The 24,268-nt window shown below is 35.5% G+C and overlaps 1 protein-coding gene and 1 long non-coding RNA gene across 3 annotated transcripts in view; both read left to right on the top strand.

Annotated features, from left to right (window-relative positions):
- The window catches only part of PRIM2 (DNA primase subunit 2), a 244,878-nt gene that overhangs the window by 78,813 nt on the left and 141,797 nt on the right, over nucleotides 1-24,268 (top strand). The gene's annotated exons all lie outside the window — the stretch shown is intronic.
- On the top strand, nucleotides 2,419-23,888 carry LOC120595000 (uncharacterized). Its single transcript, XR_005650754.1, has 3 exons — nucleotides 2,419-2,432; nucleotides 15,700-15,704; nucleotides 21,114-23,888. It is a non-coding gene; the product is annotated as an uncharacterized LOC120595000 (long non-coding RNA).

Here is a 24,268-nt window from a genome sequence, read left to right as displayed (position 1 = left end):
GGTGCAACCACTTTGCAAAATAACTTGGCAATTTCTTATAAAGTTAAACATAGAGTTACCCTATGATGCAGCAATCACATTCCTAGATATTTACCCAGAAGAAAGAAAAACGTATCTATACATAGACTTGTTTGTGAATATTCATAGCAGTTTTATACATAATAGCTCCAAACTAGAAACAAACCAATGTCCACCAACAAGTGAATAAATACATTCTCACATAGATTGATTTTGTTCTTGTGCCTAACATTTGTTCTTGGCTAATTTAGAAATATGTAAAGTTTTCAGAAATTTTAATACAGAAATGTTTTTGAAAAAAGAGCCACATCTTTGTTAAGCCATAAACCATAACAGAATTCTATTTCATTTTAGTCCTAACACCTTAAAAAACAATGGATTTCTGCATTATGTATGTGACCTAGAATAAGGAAGTAGAACCTGATTGCAAATGTGGCCCAGCCACGTTCTTCTGCCTGTCTGAAAATAGCCGCCTACTGCAGGTTCCTTCTTCTGGGTTACAAGTGGATCACGCGAAGGACTTCTGTATCACCCTGACACAAATTGACTTAAACAGTAAAGTAGTTTGTTTTGATTTCTCTCAGATTTTTTCTGTCTTAGTTTTTGTGTTATACGTTTTCTTATTTTCCACATTTCATAGGTATTTAGTAAGATTTTGGGAATGGGTAGGTATGTCAAGAACTTGTTAGGTTGTCTTTTAAACCAAAAACTTTTCTGGAATTGTATTTTAATGGTATCATTCAATTCTTAGCCTTATTAAATAGTGAATTTAGATCAATGTAGTCATAATCTTTTTGGGGGGTATGTGGTTTATTTATAAGGGAAATTAAGATGTATTTTATTAAGAGCCCTATCAAGAATATTTCCTGAGATGGTAGAAAATCGTAAGATCAGAAGTCAGGATTCCTGAATTATTTATACATGGTTTGTGTATTGCTGCTTTTTCTTGAAATAATAATATTAATTTAAACCTTATTCTTATAAGTGAAACTGCAGATAACTTCAAATTTCACGCTGTTTCAATTAATTTAAATTTATTTGGAAAACTCAGATAGTTATTGTTTCTTAAGGGGACAGTAGGAATCCTGTGGTTACATCTAGGCAGGAGAGAAGCTAGATTAAAACTAACTTAAATAAAAAGAAAGGATTGTATTAGGTATACGGCTTAATTTCAGATAGTTAGAATTGATATATATTGTTTTAAGCCAAGGTTTATTGATACCCTGGAAAGTGATTTTCTTAAAAAACAACAACAACAACAACAAATTATACACACAAGAAATATATTAAACCTGTCATTGTCTTGTTGCTGAAATGTAATTATTTTTGCGGCAACTCTTCAGTAATTGAAAATTAATGCTACCAAGATAAAAAGTTGTTTACTTTTCCTTTCCATTTTACTTCATTGTTTCCAAAATTAAATCTAGGGAGAATAAAATTAACAAACAGAAATTGGTATGAAATTGCTCTTGAAATCCAAGACTATGTATTTCAAGGTAAATTATTCACATTCTCATGTAAAGATACTTTGAAGAAAGAAATAATAAAACCATTGATAATCTTTGACGAAAACAATTTTCAAATATTTTCCACTAGGGCTCCCTATGCTGGGTTTCTCAGCCCCTTGACAGTATACCTATACTATTTGATGGGACTTGAGTGTTTGGGGTGGGGGCAGCCTGATATCATAATTGTCTCTTTTGGGGGTTTGTCGGGGGAGGGCATTGTGCTTGGCAGCATAGCCACTAAGGATGGTCTCCAGGTTTTAACCAGAGATTCTATGAGCTGTGAATATAGTTTTTAAACTTTTTATTTGGAAATAATTTTAGACTCATGTAGAAATTGAAAAAGTAGCACAGAGAGTTTCCATTATACTCCTCACTCAGCTTTCTCCAGAAACATTTTATGTAACCATAGTACTGTTACCAATTAAACTACAGATCTTTTTCAGATTTTACCAGCTTTTACATGTACTCTTGTGTATGTATGTTCTATAAAATTTTGATATACGCATTGGTACTTGTAACCACCCCACAATCAGGATACAGAACTTCACTATCATGACAGAGAAATTTTCTCATTCTCCCCCTTAATAGTAACACCTTCCCTTCAACCCTAGCAACCACCGATCCTTTCTCCCTCACTATAATTTTGTCATATTCAGAATGTTTTATAAATGGAACTATACTGTTATGAGTTTTATTATATAAATTTCATATGTTGAAACTCTAGCACTTGGAACATGACCTTGGAATGTATTTGGAAATAAGGCCTTTTAAAGAGGTGCCTGAGTTAGACATTTTGCATGGGCCCTTATCCAGTCTCACCAGTGCCCTTATAAGAAGAGAAAATTTGGACACAGAGACCAGGGGTATTTGTATAGAGAAAAGACCACGTGAAAGGAGAGAGAGAAGGTGGCTATCTGCAAGTCGAGGAGAGGCTTCAGAAGAAACCAACTGTGCTAACATCTTGATCTTGGACATTTAGCCTTCAGAACTGTGAGAAAATTAATTTCTGTTTAAGCCACTCAGTCTATATTTTGTTATGGCAGCTCTAGCAAACTAATGCATACACACAGTCTGTAGCCTTTTAAGATTAAAGGAAAAACAAAAACCTTGTAATGCTCCATTCACTAGTGAATCATAAGTTCCTTCTTTTAATTGCTGAGTAGCATTTTGTTGGTGGATGTCCCACAGCTTGTTCATACATACACTCATTAAAGGACATTTGAGTCGTTTCTAGTTTTGGGCCATGCTGAATAGAACTGCTGTGAACATGTATAGATCTTTGTGTGAACATAAGTGTTTATTTCTCTAGGGTAAATATCCAGGAATGGGATTGTTGAGTCACATGGTAAGTGTATGTCTAGCTTTATAAGAAACTGTCAAGCTGGTTTCTAGATGAGCTGAGCCATTTTACATTCACTGGCAGTGCATGAGATTCCTGTTGCTCTGCGTTCTTACCAGAACTAGGGATTGTCATTGTTTTTTATTATTGCCATTTAATAGTGGCGTGCCCGTATCATCATGGCTTTAATTTGAATTTCCCTAATGGCTAAAGATGTTTAACATCTTTTCATTTACTTATTTGACATTCCTGAATCCTCTTTAGTGAAATAATTGTTTCTTGTTTTAGATCATATACGTAGAGCATTGTAAGCCTAGAGTCAAGGCCAGGAAATTGAAATTGAGGATGGGTATAAAGGTCATTTGGCATTAGAGGAAGTGGGATACTTTAAGGACTAGTGAATTGTTAGTTCAGGCAAAATGAAAAGAGTCCTTTGAATTGAATTCTGCAAGTGGGTTCTGTCCTTGGTATTGTGCTTTGTGTTGTGTTAAGAAAAGTCAGTGTTTAAATGAGAAATCCATTTTGCTAGACTGATAGAATGTATGACTGTTACTTATGAAGGGTAGTAGTAGGTAGACTGGTTTCTACCTCTTTATACACTTGCTCATGGTGTTATATGGGTTAGTGGTAAGTAGCTAGTAAAAAGCAGAATCTTGAAGAAATTGGGTTAAAGGCTGAGTCTATAAATAAGTATTAGAAAACGGAAAACAATTTTATATAAAATGTTAGCTTTTAACATGAGTTTCTCAAATCTTGAGAAGCTGCTGAGAGAAGCAAGCTAGACTAAAGGAGTAAGTAATACATGTAATTAAATTCCTTAATGTAGGCTTTGAAGATTATTTAGATAATGAATAATTTTTGAATCTATTCTCTATTAACTTGAGGCATTTTCTTCAAATAAATTTATCTTAGTTTTAGTGGGACCGATTGCTGAACACCAAAACAAAAAAGCTTTTGCATATTTTGAAAACACATCATTTTGAATCAGACCCTTTGTCACATAGTATTCATACCTGTTATCGATTTTGTAGATACAGTTTTAGGGACAGTTTTAAGAGTGAATGCTCACACACACACACACACACACACACACACACACACAGGCAGACCTCCTTCAGTCCTTTTTCCTTTGGGTTGGACATTTCTCCTCATATGTTCCAACTGTCCTTTTTTAAAGTGTCTATATAGAAACTACTGTTTGGTGAAATTACTGTTCTTAGGTCTTTGTATTCTGTAGCACAATGGAGAGAACACTCAGAGAAGCAATGACTTTTCTTTCCCCACTTATGTTTATAAAAACTGGAAACTACCTCAGTTCTGTTAAATATGCTTCTCAAAGATCAGATAAGATTTGCCTGTTTCAGTCTTCAGTGACTAGACTGCCTTAAAGAAAATCTGAGCTGTTCATTTTTGAGAGATAAACCTAAATATTTCATTCATCATGGACCTAATGATATTTTAACATAAAAGCTGCTAACCGTATGTTGGTATTGTGGCCTGGATCTAGCTTTTTAATAACTTTATTGTGCATGTCTTATCTCTCTTCCTCTACTTCCAAACATAATATTGTCTCATTTTTATAAGATTTTCTAAAATGTGTGTGTTTTATTTCCATTTATATTTTGAACCTAAAATAATAGAATTATGTGAATAGTTGTGGGTGAAATGCAGCAAAACTTGAAGCAATCTCTTTAGATTTAGGTTTACCATAGCATTTGGTTTTACCATAGGAATTAAGATATGAAAACATTTATTTTCTTTGTTAATATAAATGTAGTCTATTCCAAGTAATATGTTATCACCAACTTAGTCTTTTTAAGAGTAAGATGAATGGAATACTGGCATTCGAGATTTCCTTTTTTGTGAAAAGGAGAAATGAAATTATTCAATACGCCAACTCGTAGAGTAAATAAAGTTGGAAGCAGGAGAAATGAGAAAAGCTTACATATTTGGAGGTGTAGATTATACAGTTATTTTCATGAAAGAAATTTGCTTAGATTCTAGTGAAAATGGTGAAGTAGAACAAGTCTTGAAACTTAGGATTGGTATGTTAAAATTCCAAGAATTATATTTATATTTTTTTGTGAAGCAGGAAGAACAAAATATATTGAATGAGGAATCTGGGTGGCCAGATTTCTGTTCTACTTGTTTTGCAAAGGGGATTGTTAAAGCTAAAGAGAGTACCTTATGACCCAGCAATTCCACATCAGGGTTTTTATCCGAAGAAAACCAAAACACTAATTTGCAAAGACCTATGCACCCCAGTGTTCACTACATTACTATTTACAATAGTCAAGTTATGGAAGCAACTTGCCTAAGTGCTCATCAATAGAGAGATTGGATGAAGAAGACATGGTACGTATATACAATGGAATATAGTGGCATTAAAATAAAAATTTCATTTTTTTTCCCATTTTACTTTTAAGACTTACAGTTAAAAATCATTTTGGAAAGAATTTCTGTAATCCATAGATTCGGATAACAGAATTTTCGGTCTTTAAAGAGCCTTATATGTCTCATGGGACGTTAAGCTCTTTAAAAATTGCTGTAGAACTTTGAGGAACTGAGTAGTCATTTGCCAGTGATTAGTAGGCAATTGAATATTTGTGTATCTGATTTGAGGAACTAAATTTTGCTGTGGCTTGGCAGTGTTAGCAGAATGACCAAAGGATAGTCTACCTCACACCATAAAACAGGGACATTTGCTAGAAGTAGTGAGGAATTTTAATTCTTCTAGTAGCAGTGCCTGCTAAACCAGGAGTTGGTACACTAAGGCTGTGCAGACCGAATATAGCCAGCTGCTTATTTTTATAAATAAAGTTTTATTGGAAAGAGGCGAGACTGTGGAGGAGATGAAAACTATTGACAGAATAGATTACTGTTAGCACCACAGAATTCACCGAGGTTTTAATAGGGACTGTGGAGGAAGAACATTAAGGAGAGACATGATATCTGAGCTATGTGACCATTCTTGCCTTTTTCTTGCTGTCCTTGTCGGGGACTCCCTTTTCTTACTCAGATTACTCCTTTCCATTTTAACCTTCAGCCTAAACTGTGCTTACACTGAGCTAACGCTGTTAAGAACTTTGGAGACTAAGGAGAAAACTAAGGAGAGCTAAACATTGTAAAAATATACTTCTGAAATATGGGTTTCTGCTCCTAAGAATCCTATTGGAAGAACTGGAGTACTTCCTTGAGTCTCGAATCCTTTTCTTCTAGCACTTGATGAGCTGATATAACTTGCCTGGCTAAACTTTGCCTCCAGTCTTTATCTCACTGGTACTTTCTTTCTTATTGCCACATTGAGGCCATCTACCTGCTCATTTTGCTTTACGTCAAGACAGTGCCTGCTCCACATTTCCTTTTAAAATTTCCAGACTACATAGATCCTTCCAATTTAGCTTCAAGCATCTCCCTGAATTCAGTATTTCTTTGTACATTAGGGGTTACAGTAATGGGATGCTCCAGAAATGTAAAGCAGTAGCAAATCTAGTATTAAGATTTTTTGAGTATTAATCACCCTGATGTACAAAGAAATACTGAATTTGAGGAGCATCCCATTACTATAACTCTCAAAATGAGTTTTCCTTTTCTTCCCTTTATTAAGCCCTCCATATAGGGAAGTATCACAATATAACAGTACTTTATCTGTATGTTAATTTGTCATATAATTGTCTTCAGAATTAGATAAAATTGAGCAGTGTCCCCAGCCTTTTTTGGCATCAGGGACCAGTGCTCCTATGAAAATCTAATGTTTGATGATCTGAGGTGGAGCTGAGCCCACGAATACTGATGTAGCTTCACTAGCTTGCCCGCTGCTCACCTCCTGCTGTGCATACTGGTCTGTGGCCTGGGCGTTGGGGACTCCTGCAACAGAGGTAGGACAAGGTTGTTCTTTTGAGATATGACTTCTGGTCCTTAATATTGTGGATAATTGAGAGTTGCACAGTGACTGTCACTGTAAAATACATGTCTGTAGTAAATGTCACAGGTGTTGCCAGGGATTCTGAATTCTGGTAGAGGCCTTTTCTGTGTCTCCTGACTAAGGAGAGGCCTGTGCTTAAACTATTCTATCATATTCTATTCATGTAAAAATCTCTAAGAAAGACATTTTCACAACTTGTCATGGTAACCTGTTCCAATATTTAATCAACATTATGGATTTTAATATATTTCTCTTATACCACTATCAAGCTGTATTTTACATGAAGTTTCTTTTAAATAGTCTTTTAATGCTGATTGATTAAACTTGTGGTCCATTTGAGATCGTTCATTGCTAGCACCATTGTGTGACTAGACATTGCCCATATTGCTATTTGGGCATTTATTCTTCTAATCCATCAAAGGTCTTTATTATATTTCTTGAGTATAGTGATGGATCATTTTAAATTTAGAATTCTCTAGAGCTGCTGATTGATTCTTCTTGTCAGCAATTGGCAAGTTACATTCAGATTCTAGCAAAATTATGCTGCTCTTTTCATTAATAAAATAAGTTCTATGTTCAGCTTATAAGTTTTAAATCCTCCTTCTATCGCCTCCTTTCGTTCTGTCCCCATGTTCTCTTTTCACGTTTCTTCTTTGGATTCACTACTTTCTCATGTATTAGAATGACGAGGCGGCTAATACTTGATTTCATGGCTTTTGCTGAGTTGGCCAACAGTGGTATTGACTAAGTGGTAATTTTTAAGAACCATGGGGACAGCTTTATTTCTGATGAAGAAGATTTGCATAAGTAAAAGTGTGAAAAAACTAGATTATATCTTATAAATCCCTAAATCTCTTCCAGAGCATAATGTGGTTTGTCTGTTGTCACCCTTGTGAGCTGCAGATGTCACTGATTATGAGGGAGAAAAATTCCTCATTAAATGTTTGATCATTTGTCTTCAGAAAACGTGATTTTCAACTTTTTTAGAGTCACAAAACTTATAAACAACAATGAGTTGGATTCCCATGGATAGTACTGACTGCTGAGGAGTGTTCATGAGTGAAATATAGACTGACTTGACTTAGATTGGATGCTGCTTACCCAGCCCTTAGGACCTTTGAATTGTACATTAGGCTTGGATGTTGGTATGCAAAGGACCTGTAATGAAATATATTTCTGCATGGTACATTTCAAGTAAAGGTTTACCCCTTTTTTGTTGTTGTTGTGATTATTTTACTATTGGACAAGAATTTGAGTGAAAGAATAAAAATAGGACATTTCCCCCATAGACTCTTTTTTTTAATTGCATAAAAATAACAAAAAAGTATTTTGTGCATTGGTTTTGAAACTGGAAGAAAGTGCTCTTTTTTAAAGATTCTCTATTTCTTGTTACTTCAGTTTTTATAGAACATAATTATACAGACTAGACATTTTTATTTTTTTGCTTAAAGGTGAGGTTTTGGGATGCTATCATTATTTTTCCCACCTTTAATTCACTCATTCTTTGTCTTCTTCAATTACTCTTTTTTCACCTGGTTGACTCTTATTCTTGCTGAGGCTTTCTTTCATACCCTTTGCCTAGCAGAGGTAGAATGATGAAGGTGCAAAAAATTATCTGGAGGAGAGGCTTAAGACCTAGATTTCATTTTCATTGTAGTATTTTATGAGATAAAGTGATTGAAAGAGAGTTGATCTATACTTTAGTAACTAAAAAAGATACTTGGGAAGTATTTTTAAATATATTTCTCCCCCAACTCCATTCCCTATTTAAATGATATTGGTCACTAAAAGAAGTTAAATGTTTTTCTAACAGCATTTAAAAAATTGGCTTAAAAAAGTCTAATTTTAATTTTGAAATATTTTAAATGTAGTCACTTGTCCAAATTAATAAATTAAAACTCCATTAGTTATTTTTCACAAATATATGATTTTCTCCTTAAGGTTTTTCCCCAAACCCCAAGAATGCAAGATTCTCTTTTTAGTAAGATGTTAATGACAGAGTTCTTCATATTGAAATGTTTAGCGTTACAAGCTTTACTACTTTGAAAGAAAAAGTCCTCCAAGGAAAGGTTATTGTTTGGGGCCACGTTCAAATACTCTTGAATCTTAGAGACTGTGAGGGGAAATGAAGAGAAGGAAAACTGTTGATAAAAATAATATGGGAAGTTTTATTGGCTCTTACAGCTCCTATAAAGAGGTGATGGCCTCTAATACTGTCTACTAAGCTTAGCCTTCAGTTGTAGCTCTCTTTGAGCTTGATGAATGTGAGCATATTTTAAAATTAAGATATTTCAGAAATTACCCTAATTCTGGGTATTGGTGCATACAAATTATATTACCTCAAGCATGAAGGAAAATGGAATACATTTAAATGCTCTTTGAAAGATTTAGTTTAAAATGATCAGTTTCTGAAACTTGGAGAATTTTATGGAGTCTATTTAAAGGCAATGTTCGTTTAATGAGCAGAAAGCTGTACTATCTCCAGGGGAGGGTAGTCCCTGGCCCTCTAGGTTTATTCCCCAGTTAATGAACTCTGCATCTTGCTTTTGCGCTTTTTAAGAAAATGTTGCATCCTAGGATAGGAATCACTTAGTTACTTTTTTTTTTTTTAAAGAGAGTTCAGCAACTATAACTTGAATTTATTATATTGTTTAGATCAGACTCTTTGTTTTTTAAAAAATTTAAATTGTGGCCACTTTGGAATTGTGTTACAGGCTCTTAGGTATTTTGTCTTTTCAGTGGAGTTGGCAGTATTGTATGGAAAAATTCCACATTTACTTTAACTTTTTATTTAAGTCTAAACTAGGCAAATCTTTCTCTTTCTCAGGGACTTCTCCCTTTCTTGGTCAGTAATCTGAATTATTTTATTGGCTTTGTTTTACGTTGAGCGGGTTAGACTGCCATAGACTTTGAGAACAGGCACTTTTTTTTTCTTGTGAAAACATATGTAAATTCTGTCATGTCATGTGCTTTAAGATTATGTAAAATATGTTTAAACCAGATGCCAAAATTTTAGTTTCAAATTAGCAAATATTGGACTTGACATCTAGAATTTTTTTGAAACATTTTTAAAAAGCTAATAACAAAATTATTAATTCAAAATTATTTCTTAAATTATTTTAAAGTGGAAGACTTTTGAATTTTAAAATATTTAAAATTATATCTGTATGCTCTTAATATGCATATGTATGTCTCACTTATTGTGTGTGTGTGTTTGTGTGTGTGTGTGTGTGTATTATTATTGTGTGTGTGTGTGTGTATCTGGTGGCTTTTCCTAGGCGACTAGAGTAATATATTTCCCCATGGAAAGTTCAGAAAATACACAAAAATGCCAGCAGGAAAATTAAAGTAATTTAGAATTCCATCTCATATAAATAACCACAGTTTACATTCTCGCAAATGGTTTTCCATTACTTTTTCTAGCTCAAATTGTACTTTATCTTTAGGAGAGTCTTCTAAGCCAACACTTCCAGTTGAGGATCTTGTAAATAGTCTTGATTATGTGTTGACAGCAAGAGAGAAATGTAAGGAAAAATGTTAGAGATTAGTACTTGTTTTGGAATCACAGTCCCATTTAATTCTCTCTTTTGAAAAAGAAATTTTAGTTGTTTATAGACAACTGATTTACTTTGAAGCATATACATACATTTCTCCATACGCTTGACTCAAGAATTTCCTCTGGGTTGCAGGATATACAGTACTCTGATTAATCCAGCTTTCATGAAATCTCCTTTCGTTTAGAGAATACCTTTGACTTTTGACTGGCAGCATTTTGAATAATTCTATCAAATAGGTTTTACAGTAACTTTATTTTTGGCCAAATTAAATTGCTTCCCACTAGCCTTATCTGTACGTTCTCTGTGAAGCTCTCTCTAAGTCTTTTCCCTATAGAAATTCCTACAGAATAACCTTAAAGTAAGACTTCTCTACTTGCCACTTAACAGAAAATTCAAATACTGCCCTTGTGAAAATAAATATAGAAGAACACAAATCATGTTGGTTTGACATAAACAGCATCAGAGCCTGTCATTGAGCCTAGTATCAAGAATGTCTGCATCTCTTTGCATCCCTGTGAAAGCGATTAGAATTACAGGTTGCTATTTATTGTTTGCTGACGCCAACTGCATTATTTGTCGTTTTAATGAGAGTCAGTGATATTGTGCTGATTGTAGCTGTACATCCACCTGTGTATTTGTATGAGTTTTTCACATCTCTGTGCACTCTTGCATTCTCAAGCATAATTTAAAGAGAAGCCTAATCAAAAAGAGAACGCCCTGCTAATTGCCAAAGCTGTAGCTCTCTTGTCTGTGAGTTATTCATTCTGCCAGACTTAGTGATCAACACCTTTTTCTTTCTAGCTTTTCTGAGCTTACCAGAGAAATTGTAATAAATTCAATTGAAGAAAATGAAGCAGTACATTAAAAAATTTTTTTTCACATGAAAAATATTGATTTGTGTAAGGGAACAATAATGTGATGTTATATAAATGGTTTTGATTTTTGTTAGTATTTTACTTGATTTAAGCAGTTAATAATGAATAATGATCTCATTAACAGACCCATCATATTTCTGGACAGACACAATTTCTGTTGTTATAAGTGTTAAAGGATAATTTTCAAAAAGTAAAAATCATCACTCTCAGGTAAATATAAAATGAACTGTGTCAAAGATTTTATTTAACTCATGAAATTAATGAGATCAGTAAGGTGTTATGCTGGGTCAGAAAGCATTTGAGAAATGAGGTGTATATAGGCAATTTACCAAAGAAATGTTTCTGGGTTAGATAGCAAATAGATATATGTTTTCTAAAAGAATCAGTAAAGTTAAGAATTCTGATATTATGGTGTCTAATGTTAAATTTATTTTGGTTACTCGTGAGAGTGGCAAGGTTGTAAAAAAAAGTGAAAGGGTTCATAGATACATGCTCATTTTACAAAGGCATTTTGTACTTTAGTTTTAGCAAAAAATTAACATTTTGATTGATGTGTTTATCAAGGTTATAAGAAGCAAAAGCTAAAATTAATATTTCACAATTCTAATTGCTTTTCCTTGGCTCCTCTCTACATGTTATGCATTCTGGTTTTTAAATATTTAAAATTTCATCTCTAGTGTAAAGTGGAAGAGAAATAGCTTAGAGTGGTAGCTTTTTGTCAGTGATGGTCCTCCCTGCCCCCTTTTAAAGCAGAGTAATGTTCATGTTGTATCTTTCTAGCATTAACAGAAATTATTTGCTGAGGTGACAGTTTCCTTAAGTGCTAACAACATCTAGACAGTGAACATTTATAATGTGCGACTTCATGTTGTGTTGTAGATATAATTGATAATTCTGCTTTCTCTTGTTGAATATCTAATATTTAACTGTCATGACATGCCTTTCTGCAGTATTATTTTTAGTAGGTTTAAACAGATTGCAGAAAGGTGGATATCTTTGTGTTAGCCGATGTTTTAATGCTGGAAGTGATTCAGGATGACTCTAGGGCATCCCTTTATTTTTTGTAACTGAAGAAAATGAGACCCTATCTTGGGACAGAATTAGGATGTATCTATATCTATATATCTACATCAATATACCTATATCTATGTCTACATACATCTATAAGTATTTTTATATCTGTCTATCTCTGCGCGTGTATAATAAAATAATGGGTTCATAATGTTACTTTCAATTCTAACCCAGCTTCTTGGAATTCTTTCTCAATACTTTTTCTGGCAGCGAAAAACACAGCACCTGTTATCCTCGGTATATTTTCTTATTTGCTCAATCAAAAATAACTCGTTGTATGTGGACCTCCCAATTACACTACTGCCTTTACTGTTTACCTCCTCTTTGCCACCCCTTGCCTCTGCCCTGACTGGCCTGGGCCTCTGCGTAGACCCCTAACTCTTTCTCACTGCTGTGTCCTTAGCCACCTCATCCACTGTGCCAACTCCTCCATGCTGGAAGCAGGAAGAAAGACAAGATGAAAAGGAAAGGGCCAGTTATAATTCTTGAATATTTCACAGATATTACCCTCAGCCCTGCTACATTTTCTGAGATTTTTTTTATTTTTTATTTTTGAGATTCCTCTCTATGTGGTAGCCTGAGAATCCCCAGTTGCTTACTCATTTCTCTAGTTGGTCCTGGTTACTATTTTCACAGAAGGGAAACATGAAGATCTCATTATGTTACCAAAGGAGCTGTGGGCCCTGCAGCCCAGTGGAGTCTTTGCCCACTTGAGAGAAGAATGTGGTTCTCCTTAAGCCTAATACCTCACAGTTATGGATACATGTGCTGTCACTGCTGGTCTAGCATTTATTTCTAATGGTGGAGGGAGGCTGTGCCGTAGCCTTTCCAGCCCTTTAATTCCAGCTTCTTCAGCATGCACGGACACACAAAGTCATTTCTTGGTATTCACTCTCTCAGAGGCAGGGCTGGGGTCAGGAGTTGTTGCGGCCCTAGCCAGCAATGTGTCTGAAAATTCCTCTCATGAAACTTTAGCATCTTGACCCTTGAGGATAGAGGAGTCTTTTCTGTTCTTAAACCTATGGCCTTACTCTTTTTTTGTGCCTCAAAATGATGAGTGACATTTCTTTTTAGTTACAGGTAATAGAAAACTTGCCTCAGAATAGCTTAAACAAAAAAGGGAATACATCTCTTCATATAATGAATGATAAAGTCCAGAGCAGGATGGGCTTTATGCCTGGCAGGCTCTGGCTCCATTTCTTGTTTTTCTCTTGGCTCTGTTCTCTCTGTGTCAGCTTTCACCTTGGGTAGCTTCCCTTGTGGTAGTTAAATGGCTGCAGTAGTGCTAGGCTTCACATCCACATACCACATGGTCTAGAGGGAAAGAGAATTAACATTTGGGACCAACTCAGGTCATGTGTTCATTTCTTAATCAAAGATTGTAGCAGGGGGATAAGATTATGCTGATTAGTTCAGGCCAGCTCTGATCTACCCTTAGAGATGAGGGCAAAGTCTGTTTCATCCAGAACAGCAGAGGTGATACAAAATAATCCTCACAGAATAGTGATTGCAGCTTCAGCATTCATAGCATTTAGAGCAATACTTTTATTTATTAAAAATATCATTAAGAAAATTTAAAAAAATACTTGAATAAAAAATGTCGAATTATGTATAGTAGTCCCCCTTTGTTTGTGATTTTGCTTTCCATGCTTTACAGTTACCTGCAGTCAACTGTAGTCTGAAAATATTAAATGGAAAATTCCAGGAATAAACATTTCATAAGTTTAAATTGCATGGCATTCTGAGTAGTACAGTGAAATGTTGTGCCCTCCCACTCTATTCTGCCTGAAAGGTTTGTGGACCTTTCAGAGATTTTAGGGAGTCCACAGCACAAGCTGGTTGCTTATGAGAAACAGTTGTTGGAAGAAGTTGAGGCCTGTGCTAGAGTTAGGTTTGGTCCTTCTCAGGGAATCACCAGGGTGTGGTGAGCCCTGTCAGTTTGATGGAGACTTAAGAATTGGTATTTTCCTGTGCCTGCAGGCTGGGTGCGGGGGATGGCTCAGCAAAGTAACTATGGCTTCTGCTAGTACTTCTGTCCCAGAACTGCCCCTCCCACCCTCGCCTTGAAGCCAGAGAATTGAGTTCCTCCCCTTATGTCTCAGGTGCTTTTCAAGCTGCTGTCCCAGGAATGCCTTAGACACCAGCCGATGAAATAATGGCTAAGATAAGATGAGGTTTTACTCTTTACTTTCATTTATAATACTTTCATAAAATATGTTTAAAAGTCTGATGTCTGAAAGGTAAGCAATGGAATGTGTTAAGAGGGTAGTGGTTTGTGTCACAGAGAGGTAAAAAAGAAAGTAGAGTACAGTTCCTAGTTTCGGTTTATAGGGGAGCTGTTTTGCTGGACTCATGCAATGAGGGTGGGTAGGTGAGACATCAGAAATAGCTCTTCAGTTATTAATGTGAACTGGGTCCAGGGCTGTTGGTTAAGCAACTCTTAAACTTTAAATTCTTGTACAGGACTTTTCTAGTTTCCTAGAGTACGTATGTGGAAATGGGCTCTGCTTACTACTCCCTCAAGTTGAGCCCAGACTCATCTGGCCACTGCCATTTCTCATATGTTATCCTGGTATACTCACCAGCCTACCACTTATTCAGCAGGCTGCACCTACTCTTCCATGATGGAAGGGAGGTTAAAAGTTGTGGTGGAAGGAGATGTTGATCCAGGAGTGGGGACATGTACCCTTTTGGTACCACTAGGGAGCAACAAGGTCTAAGCCCTAGAGCCTCACCACTGAGAACTCCTGGAGGCCTGCGTCAGCTGAGGCCTTACATATAGCGCTTCCATGAGGTACAGGTCAGGGAGGCACTCCTGCTGTCTTGGCCTAGGTTGGTGGCAATGCCACCAGATACTTGCTTTCCACCAAATTCTGTATGTATTAAAGTGTATGATATGTGAAAGTTCAGAGTGGCTCTAGTGACTTTTTGCTGTAGGGTTGGGCCTATTTATTTACCTCAGGAGACTGACATATGATATATTCAGATGCATACATGTAGATTAATGGAGATAGGTGTAGTATGTGGTGGTTAACCTGGTTCCTATTGCTCTCAAGTAGCTGATCAAAGAACTACCACACATATGAAACAATTGAAGAATAAAGTAACACTTTATGCACATAAGTTTCTAGAGTTCCAAAGGAGAGTCAGGTTCTTAATGCTGCAAAGCTGAGATAAGTGTTCAGCTATGTCCTGAAGATGAGCAGGATTTGGATAGGTAGAGATGAAAAGGAAGACAGGAATTTCTGAGAATGGTAGGAAGGTGTGATGAATGAAATATGTACTGGGAGATAACAATCACGATTTAACTAAGCAGAGCATCTTAGGAGTACAGATGGAAATAAAGTTAACTAGGATTGAGATAGGGTGAGACATTCCAATAGAAGGCCAAAGAAGCAAGGCAGAGAGAAAGTGCAGATTGAAAATATGGTATTTTAGGAGACTGTTAAATTAATCTTCTCACCAGTAGCTTCTTTATGTATAGAATTTGTTTCAAATGATTCATTCCAAATTCAGAAAATGTTAAAGAATTAAGAAAACCTTCTACTTTATTATTAAAATGGCCCTGAACTCAAAAATGTATACAGTTGACCCTTGAACATTATGGTTTCTTTGAGTATCAGCATATTTTTTTAGAGTAAATTCTAAAATAGGGATTAGATAGGTGGGACTAGGGAGAGAGTTTCAAAGGAATAAACTTTTGTTTAAGAGTTAGCACTTTTGAGGTTATGTTTTAAATCAAATTGAGGTTTATGTTTTCATTTTGATCAACAGGGAATAATTTGGAAAGTAAAAAAATAATGGGTTGATATATATGTAAATTTCTATCCAGGGATTGACAGTTTGGCCTTAGGTGCTGAATTTGTATGAAAGAATTATGATCAAATAATTTCTCATTAAATTGGCAAACATTTGTTTTAAACAGTCTTCTTGAAAAATTAAAATTACCTTATTGTTGTTCTTATGTTTGATTCTAAACTTGAGAATGTAATCTTCTAATTGCAAAGAAAATAAAATGACAGAATGTGTCAGGATTATTCAATTATTCTGCATAAATACAAACCCACTTACCTTAAGGAGAACCATCACACTTTTTATAATGAGATCAATCACCACCTTTCTTAGAATTGCTTTCAGTGAGCTAATGAATAGATATTTTTATTGAAATGTTGCATTTTTATTTTTTTTATTAATGGCCCTCTGTGAATATGAGTACATAAATTACTGGGCTACTAGTAGTTCTAAGTGTTTTTCAAAGAGCATTTAAGTGCTTATAAGCACTAAGCAAAGGAGTACTGTAGATTAAATGTGTTGTAAACCACACGTAAAAGCTATGTCTTTTTTTATTATCTGTAACTTTAATGGAAGGAAAATGTTAATTTAGGGTAATGAACTAGACCTCTAAGTATGATCGGTGAATAGACCATTAGGTTAATTAAAATGAGGAAATGTATCACTGCTGTGCTAGAACTATCACTGTGGAAGAGACAGGTTCATTTAGTGCTTAAATAGTAAAATTCAGAATGTGTCACTCCCAAAATAGATTTACTGCCCAAAAGAACGAGATTGATGACAAGGGTAATTCACTTTTATTTCATTTACTTTTACCTGTCACATATCATTCTAGAGAGCCTGTCACTTAAAGGTGAAGATGTATCCAATCTTTTTAAAATCAATTAAGTATAATTTTTTTTACTTTATCTGTCCATCATCCCAGCTGAATTAAACACAAAAACAGGATTTAAGGAATGGATAAGCATACAGATTATAATGTAATTATCAAAAAGCAACTTTAAATTTATTGATTTGTAAAAATGCAGTTGAAATGCAAACTACAACAATTTTTGATTATTAATTTCTTTTCAGTGTCTAATACCCAAACCTGTTGGAAACTAATTTTGTATAATTTCTTATCCACTTGGCCAATTTACTGTTTGAATTCACTAAAAAATTCAATTCAGTGCTTCAGTACTGTGCCACAGTTTATGAAATATTTTTTGAATGCTTTTTGCTTCTAACCTATGAAAAGTCTTAGCCTTGTGCCAACCATAAAGTACCTTTTCAGTCAACACTTCCTATTTTAATTCAAAAGACTTGGCATGTGTTTAAACAAAAATTAAGCTTAATATACTCTTGAGCTATTCCATTCCCCAATCATATGCCTAATTTAATACATTAATTTCTCTTCAGATCTTAGCTCTTGAATTACAGCATCTGGCCAAATAGTCAACCAATGTAATCCTCACTAATAGCTTTTTGTCTGGGATCTGAAGTATGAATATATGTACTAAATGATTTATAAAGCAAATGCTTTCCCTAATGATTTATATGATCAATCAGTCAAGCAGTTATTTATTGAATTCCATTTCTGAGCTCAATATTATAGTAGGCACTTTCATGTACTTAAGGCTTTCTTTGGGAAGTTGTACATGATCAGCATATGTTTGTAAAAGAATCAGCTTCTCTTCTTAGCTTTACAAATAACACTTTTTAGAAAGGTGAGATTCTCTTTTGTTTTAGCATTTTGATTCTGGGAAAGTGTTTTCTTATTTTTGCCTTGTCCAATTTTCTGAAATTTACCCGGATGTTATTTAGTAGGAGATATTTAATGAGTTTATATAAGCGTATATACTTAATATTTTTGATTATATGTGAACATTACCTTAATTAAACTTGATATAAGAAAAAAAATAATGCTTATATTAGGAAGTGAATCTTTGTTCTGTAATTGGATTCACCCAAGAATTTTTTTCTCAGTAATTTTCATCTAACATGTCTCATTTTGTCCCATTTTCATTGAAGACTCACTTGGGTTCTTTAAGAAAAATAGGGAATCGTAATGATTCATTGAATAGGGCCAGAAAGCTGTGCGATAAAGGCAGCTCTATGATTTGGAAATACTTATCAATATACACTTATGAGCTACGTGACCTCTCTTGATGTGTTCGTTTCTTTGTCTTTCATTTTTAGAATTTTAACTGCATACTGCCTGTGTCATCTTTTACTTTGTCCTTTTTTATGTCTCATAGCTTCTGTTTACTCAGTTTAGTTTTGTATTGTCATAAATTCAACCTTGTCTTAGATTCAACCTTGGCGTTTGTCATTTCTTGCTTAACCCAGTTCTTTCTTAGTTTACATTTCTGAGGGAAATAACCTAATTGACTTATATATCAGTCAAAATAAGCTAATATGTTGAGGTAAGAGAAGTGATCCATATAATTTGTTATTCATGCTATATGTTCATCATGGATTGGTTGGGGGCTCTGTCTCATATTGTCCTCATTCCAGAACCCAAGTTGCAGTCATCTTTTGAAATATTGTCAGAAAAGAAAGTGCCCAGTCATGCACCAGCTTATACAGCTTGCACAGAGAAGTGACACATCACTTTGGCTCATATTTCATAGATCAAAGCTAGTTATCTGGCCACCCGTGACATTAATGTGACGAGGGAACACAATCTTTCCATGTCGCCTGGAGGAGAGCTGCAATTATTTAGTAGACAACACTAATAACTATTGCGGTTGGCTCCCCTAGCTATCAGCTGTTCACTTTACTTTTCTTACATTGAATATATTTTCTCTTTTCCTAGGGGACAATTTAAAAATCATATGGGAAATATGTATCCACATCCTTAACCATGTAATTTCCAGTAACTTCTAGTAGGCAGAGTATACTCTGTCCCCCCACAGTAAGGCTTACCATGTGACTTGCTTTGGTCAATGGAACATGTGTAGACATGATATATACCAGCTCTAAGGAGAAACTTTAAATGTGGTTTGTATGATTTGGCTTGAATTCTTTCCAGATAGGGACTGCTCCTTATGCTTGAATCTCAGTATGAGAAGACAGGTAGAGTAGACCTGGGACATGTAGCGGAGCTTGACTCAGCCTTTAACTTTCATTTCATACAAACAAATAATAAATGATATGGTAGGTCACAGATATTTTGAATTTGTTACTGCCAGCAAAAGCTTACTTAACACAATAGAATTTGGAGTTAAGACAGTCTGAGCTTGGTGTTAACTCTGCTAATAGCGTGATTTGGGGTAAGTTAAGTTCCCTAGGACTAGGTTTCTTCATCTATAAAATGAAGATAATAATGTTTACCTTATAATTCTGATGCGAGGATTAAATTGGATGACTTTAAAATACTTATTATAGCACTCAACACTTGAGAGGAGTTCGATAAATGCCCTTTCCCTTCCCTTTCCTTTCTACTTTGCCTCCCCCATTGGTAGAACTGTTTAAGTACAGGACTACTTGAAATGAATTAATTAATTGAAAATAATCAATTATAAGATTAGGGATTGGATAAAATGCTCTTCTTAAGTATACCTTTTTAGGCACAATTTAAGCATTTCCTTCTGAGAGTCCAAGATGATTTTACAACTAATCTTTTTCGCAAATGATAGTCTTATAAAGTGATAGGTCAAGTAGGCTTTTAAGTGAGCTAAAGAGGCACCAGTGCAGCATGCCAACCAAACCTACAAACCTTGAAAGAGAAACTTCTCTGCTTGTAGAATGGTCAGCTTGCATAAAGAGCCTCCCTGTCACCACCAACACCTCCTCCATGAAGTTTGACTTATTGCACTGGAACCGAGAACAGTTAGCCTAGTAGCCTGCCAGTGACCTATGAGTTCCCCTAGCTCAAAAAGATTAGACATCTGTGGAGAGGTCATGGAAGAGATCATATACCCAGTGAACCTGTACCTGTAGGAGAAGAGAATGCTAATAGTGTGTATATTGGCAGCTATTAAATTGATATGAAATGTCCAATTTACAAGTAGACATGAAAAAGTATGTAGAGAGTCTACACATTTAGAGACTTGTAGTATAGAAAGAGACAAACTAATTCTCGTTCCCAACAATAAGGATAAAACTAAGAGAAACAAAGAATAATCAAAGCTCAAGGATCAAATCAAGAGGATGGGTTCATGCCCTGCAGTAGTCCTAAAATATGTCTAAAAGCTCTTTGATACTGTTCCTGCCAAAAAGATGGAGTGTGGCTGTTTAATGGACAGAATGTGGTAGATGTTACTGCATGTGACTTTCAAGACTAGCTTCTAATAGGCGTTTTGGTGTCTTCCTTGTTCTTCCTTGTTCAAGTTGAGAGAAACCATCGGCCATGTTGTGAGGATATGCAAGCTGTGCTGCGGAAAGGTATACTTAAAGAACTGAGGCCACTAGCCGATGCGAATGAACACGCTTGCACACAGATCTTCAGCCCACTAGTCCTAGTCAAGTCTTCAGGTGATTGCAGTCCTTGCCACCAGCTTGACTGCAATTTAATGAAAGATCCCGAGTTATAACCACCTAGCTAAGTCATATCTGGATTTCCCGACCCTTAGAAATTGTGTGAGATAATAAATTTCAGAGTTATTACACAGCGACAGATAATTAATGCTTAGTGAATACTTTGAATACGTAGATTAAAGTATGTTTTCAGTGATATCGAGTATATCCTTTCAATATACAGTGTGTCCTTTCAATTGAACAAAATGAAAAAAAAAGTCACATATATAGTTTACGTTTCATTTGTTCTCAGTTAAAGATGATATTTTTAGTAAAACACTGAAAGGAGTACATGGATGAAAAAGATTAGCCTTTGTTGAAAAAAAAAAGTATAAAGTGTTCTGCTTTATTCTTATCTGAAGACTTTTATTATTGGTGTTTCTTTTCGTTTGATTTTCTTCTCCAGTGATTTTCCAAATATTTGACAAATGCTGGGTTGCAATGGATTAGTTTCTCAGAAGGCTCGGCTCAGGAGAATGGAGAGGAGGAGTGATCCCAATGCTTGTGCTTGGCATGGCAAAGGAGAAGTGAGAGGAGAGGAAGGGAGAAATTAAGGAATTGGCTCATGTGTCTGGGGAGACTATCAAGTCTAACATCTGTGGGGTGGATCCTAGAAACTCAGGCAAGAATTAAAGCTGTGGTTTGGAATCTGTAATTTGTAGGCAGGCCATCAAGCAGGAAACTCAGACAGGAGTTCTTTATTACAATATTGAGGCAGAATTTTTTCTTTTCTAGAAAACTTGTTTTAGCTCTTAAGGCCTTCAAGTGATTGAGTGGGGGCGCACCCACATTATTAAGGGTAATCCCTTTTTTCTCAAGCGTTCTGCTTGCAGATGTTAATTACCTCTACAAAATACCTTCACAGCAGTCCCTAGATTAGTGTTTGACAAAACAGTGGGGCACCGTACCCTGGCTAAGTCGACAACATAAAGTTAATCATCGTACAGATGCCAATGGATTTCTTGAGCAGAAGAGGGTGTGAGGAATGCAGAGACCCAGAGACACCCATCCCTCAGCCCATTTGTGTTGAAGCCTCATTGTTGCAGTCTCATTCTCCATGCTTTTCTAGTATATTCCATATGGTTGGAGTACTAACATATAAACCAGTGCGAACAGCCTTCGTTGTGATCTTCAAACTGGGGGATGTTTCTCAAACTTGCATTTAAAGAAAAAAAAATTTGTTCGTAATTAGAGCTAAAAATGGCTTGTTAGCTATCACAGGGAGGATGGGTCTGGAAAAAGTTTTCTGTTGCTGGGCATGTGCTACCAATGGAAAACTAAGGAACAGGTTCAGTTTGTTGGAGTGCTTAATTTAGTGATAGTTTTTGGTAGGCTTTTGTAGAGCTTTCCCAGGCACATACTTGAGTCTCAGTGAGCTACTCCTTTGACAGTTGAAAAGTCTGTGCAGTTTTACAGATGGCAATACTTCTCAAAATCATCAGGGGGATATTCTGTAGTGTTTGTTAAGTTCTGTCTTCTTCAGCAGGTTAAATATGTTATTTACTGGGTTTTAGACCTATGTCATTTTAAAGAGCATCTTTTAAGATTTTATTCATTTTAGCTTTTTGATAGACCTAGCTTATGGCTGTCAGCCTGATGTTAGCTTTTTTTTTTTTTTAATGCCTTTAAATTGAACTTTAAGGTTGACTTCTAGGTTTAAATTCTGAAATCCCCCTATGGGTTTGATTTACTGCAAAAGTAATATTAATTTTATAAGACTACTTCTAAGCTGTGTTTTCCTTGCTCTTGGATTTTCCCTATGAAAAATGAAGAAAGACTCCTTAACCAAGTTTTATTGGTGTAAGATCAATTTTATGAAGCCTGAATTCTGAATTTTACCTGAGCGATGTTACAGCTTAACTGAATGGCTCATAATATTGAGTGACTCTCTTGTCAGCACCTTTATTGATTAATGACGCAGATAAGAAAAATGAACCTTGTTGCAGGGGGATTAGAATCAAAGAAACTAGAAGTCTCTCATCTTATGTTAAGACAGTTGAAAGTCTGTATTTCAGGATGATATGATCCATGAAAGAGAAGGAAAAGTCAAATGTAGTTAAACAATGTGGAGAAAAGAGAAGGAGAACAGAGGAAGCTCATATAGTCTTGTAGTTTTGAAAATAACTTGTGGGAAGGGGAGGAGGGATCACCTGCGCAGCCAGCAAAACATTACGGAAAACCTTGGTGTAAGTAAGTGGCTTTGCTGACATGGTAGAAAGATGAGCACTGTTACTGATTGTCTTGTTGTTTAGCTGTCAGAGAAGATTGTGTTGCTTCCTACATCTGCCCTCACATGCTCCCTCACCTGCTCCATCTTACTGAGATGGATAAACCTTGTAGTGTGGGACTGTCAAGGGCACTGCAATTAGTACTAAATCATTCTCGCTCTGACAAGTTCTGGCAACAGAAGCTTCTGGCAGATGTGCTAGTGCATTTTCAGTATTTCTGAATGTCTGAATGGTATAGCACAGCTCTCAGAATGCTGAGTAGCTTAATCTGATAGTGAATTTAATGTAAGTCAGTTTTTAAAAGAGGGGAAATATTAGAAATCAAGATGGGCTGTTGTGGTTATCTTTTGCTAATCATGTTCAACTTAATTTCCAGGGCATATACCTTTAATAAGATAATAGGGAATTCATGCAGAAAGAATTTGTATTTAAAAAGGTTGGTATACCTCAGATGCAGTAGTTCCTGCTTTTCTGTCTTCATAGAATTGAATTAGTCAGTTCTGGAATAACATGTATGTAAAAATGATAGCAATCACAATCAATTACATAGAATAGTACCTGGAATATAAGAAAAAATCCCTAAGGAATGAAAACATTAAGGACATGAAAGACAAGCTATAGTGTAGTGTTATAAGCGTGAGCCCTGGAACAAGACTGTGGGTTTAAAATGTCTTCTCATTTACTGTTTAATCACTCCAGTCCACCATTTCTTTTTCTGCAGTGTGAGGATAATAATAGGTAAATGAGTTTTAAATGCGATATTAGGTAAAAATGTACTTGACACATATGCCTGCTCAGTGCATGTTAGTTGCCTTGACAATGGTGGTAAAGATTATGACTTCATTCTCCTTGCTTGAATGGTTCAAAGTAGCATTCTTTTTGCTCAGATAAGTCAAAGCAAATGCAGAAAGCTCAATATCTTAGTAAATTCAGGCTGCCATAACAAAATACCTTGGTTTAAACAACAGAAATTAATTTTCTCACAGTCCTAGAGGCTGGAAGTTCTAGATCAAAGTGTGGGCCAGTCTGATTCTTGATGAGGGCCCTCTTCTTGCCTTGGGGTGTGGAGGTGGAGGTGGAGGTGGCGGGGAGAAGGAAGATCTCTTCTTACAAGGCCTGTAAATACTATCAGATTAGGGCCCTGTTTTATGACCTCATTGAACCTTCCTTACCTTCGAAAAATCTAAACTCTAGCTACTGTAATGTTGGGCATTGGGGCTTCAAAATATAAAATTTAGGGTGACAGAATTTAGTCTATAGCGGTGGATGAACATAGACTGTGACCATTTTGGCAAAAATGAGAGATACATAGGGCAAAAGGTTAAAATAAAACCTAAGGAGGTGTGAAAGACAAATGTTATAGAAATTTTCTTTACAGAAATCAAAGCAATGAATAACTCATTTTTATCATTTTCAGTTCTATCCATTTGAAAGCGATATTGGATTCACCAAACT

The sequence above is a fragment of the Pteropus medius genome, unplaced genomic scaffold (assembly GCF_902729225.1).
Source record: "Pteropus medius unplaced genomic scaffold, Ma_sr-lr_union100, whole genome shotgun sequence".
Classification (NCBI taxonomy): domain Eukaryota; kingdom Metazoa; phylum Chordata; class Mammalia; order Chiroptera; family Pteropodidae; genus Pteropus; species Pteropus medius.
Note: the sequence above shows the minus strand (reverse complement) of the source record. Positions and strands in the feature narration are given on the sequence as shown.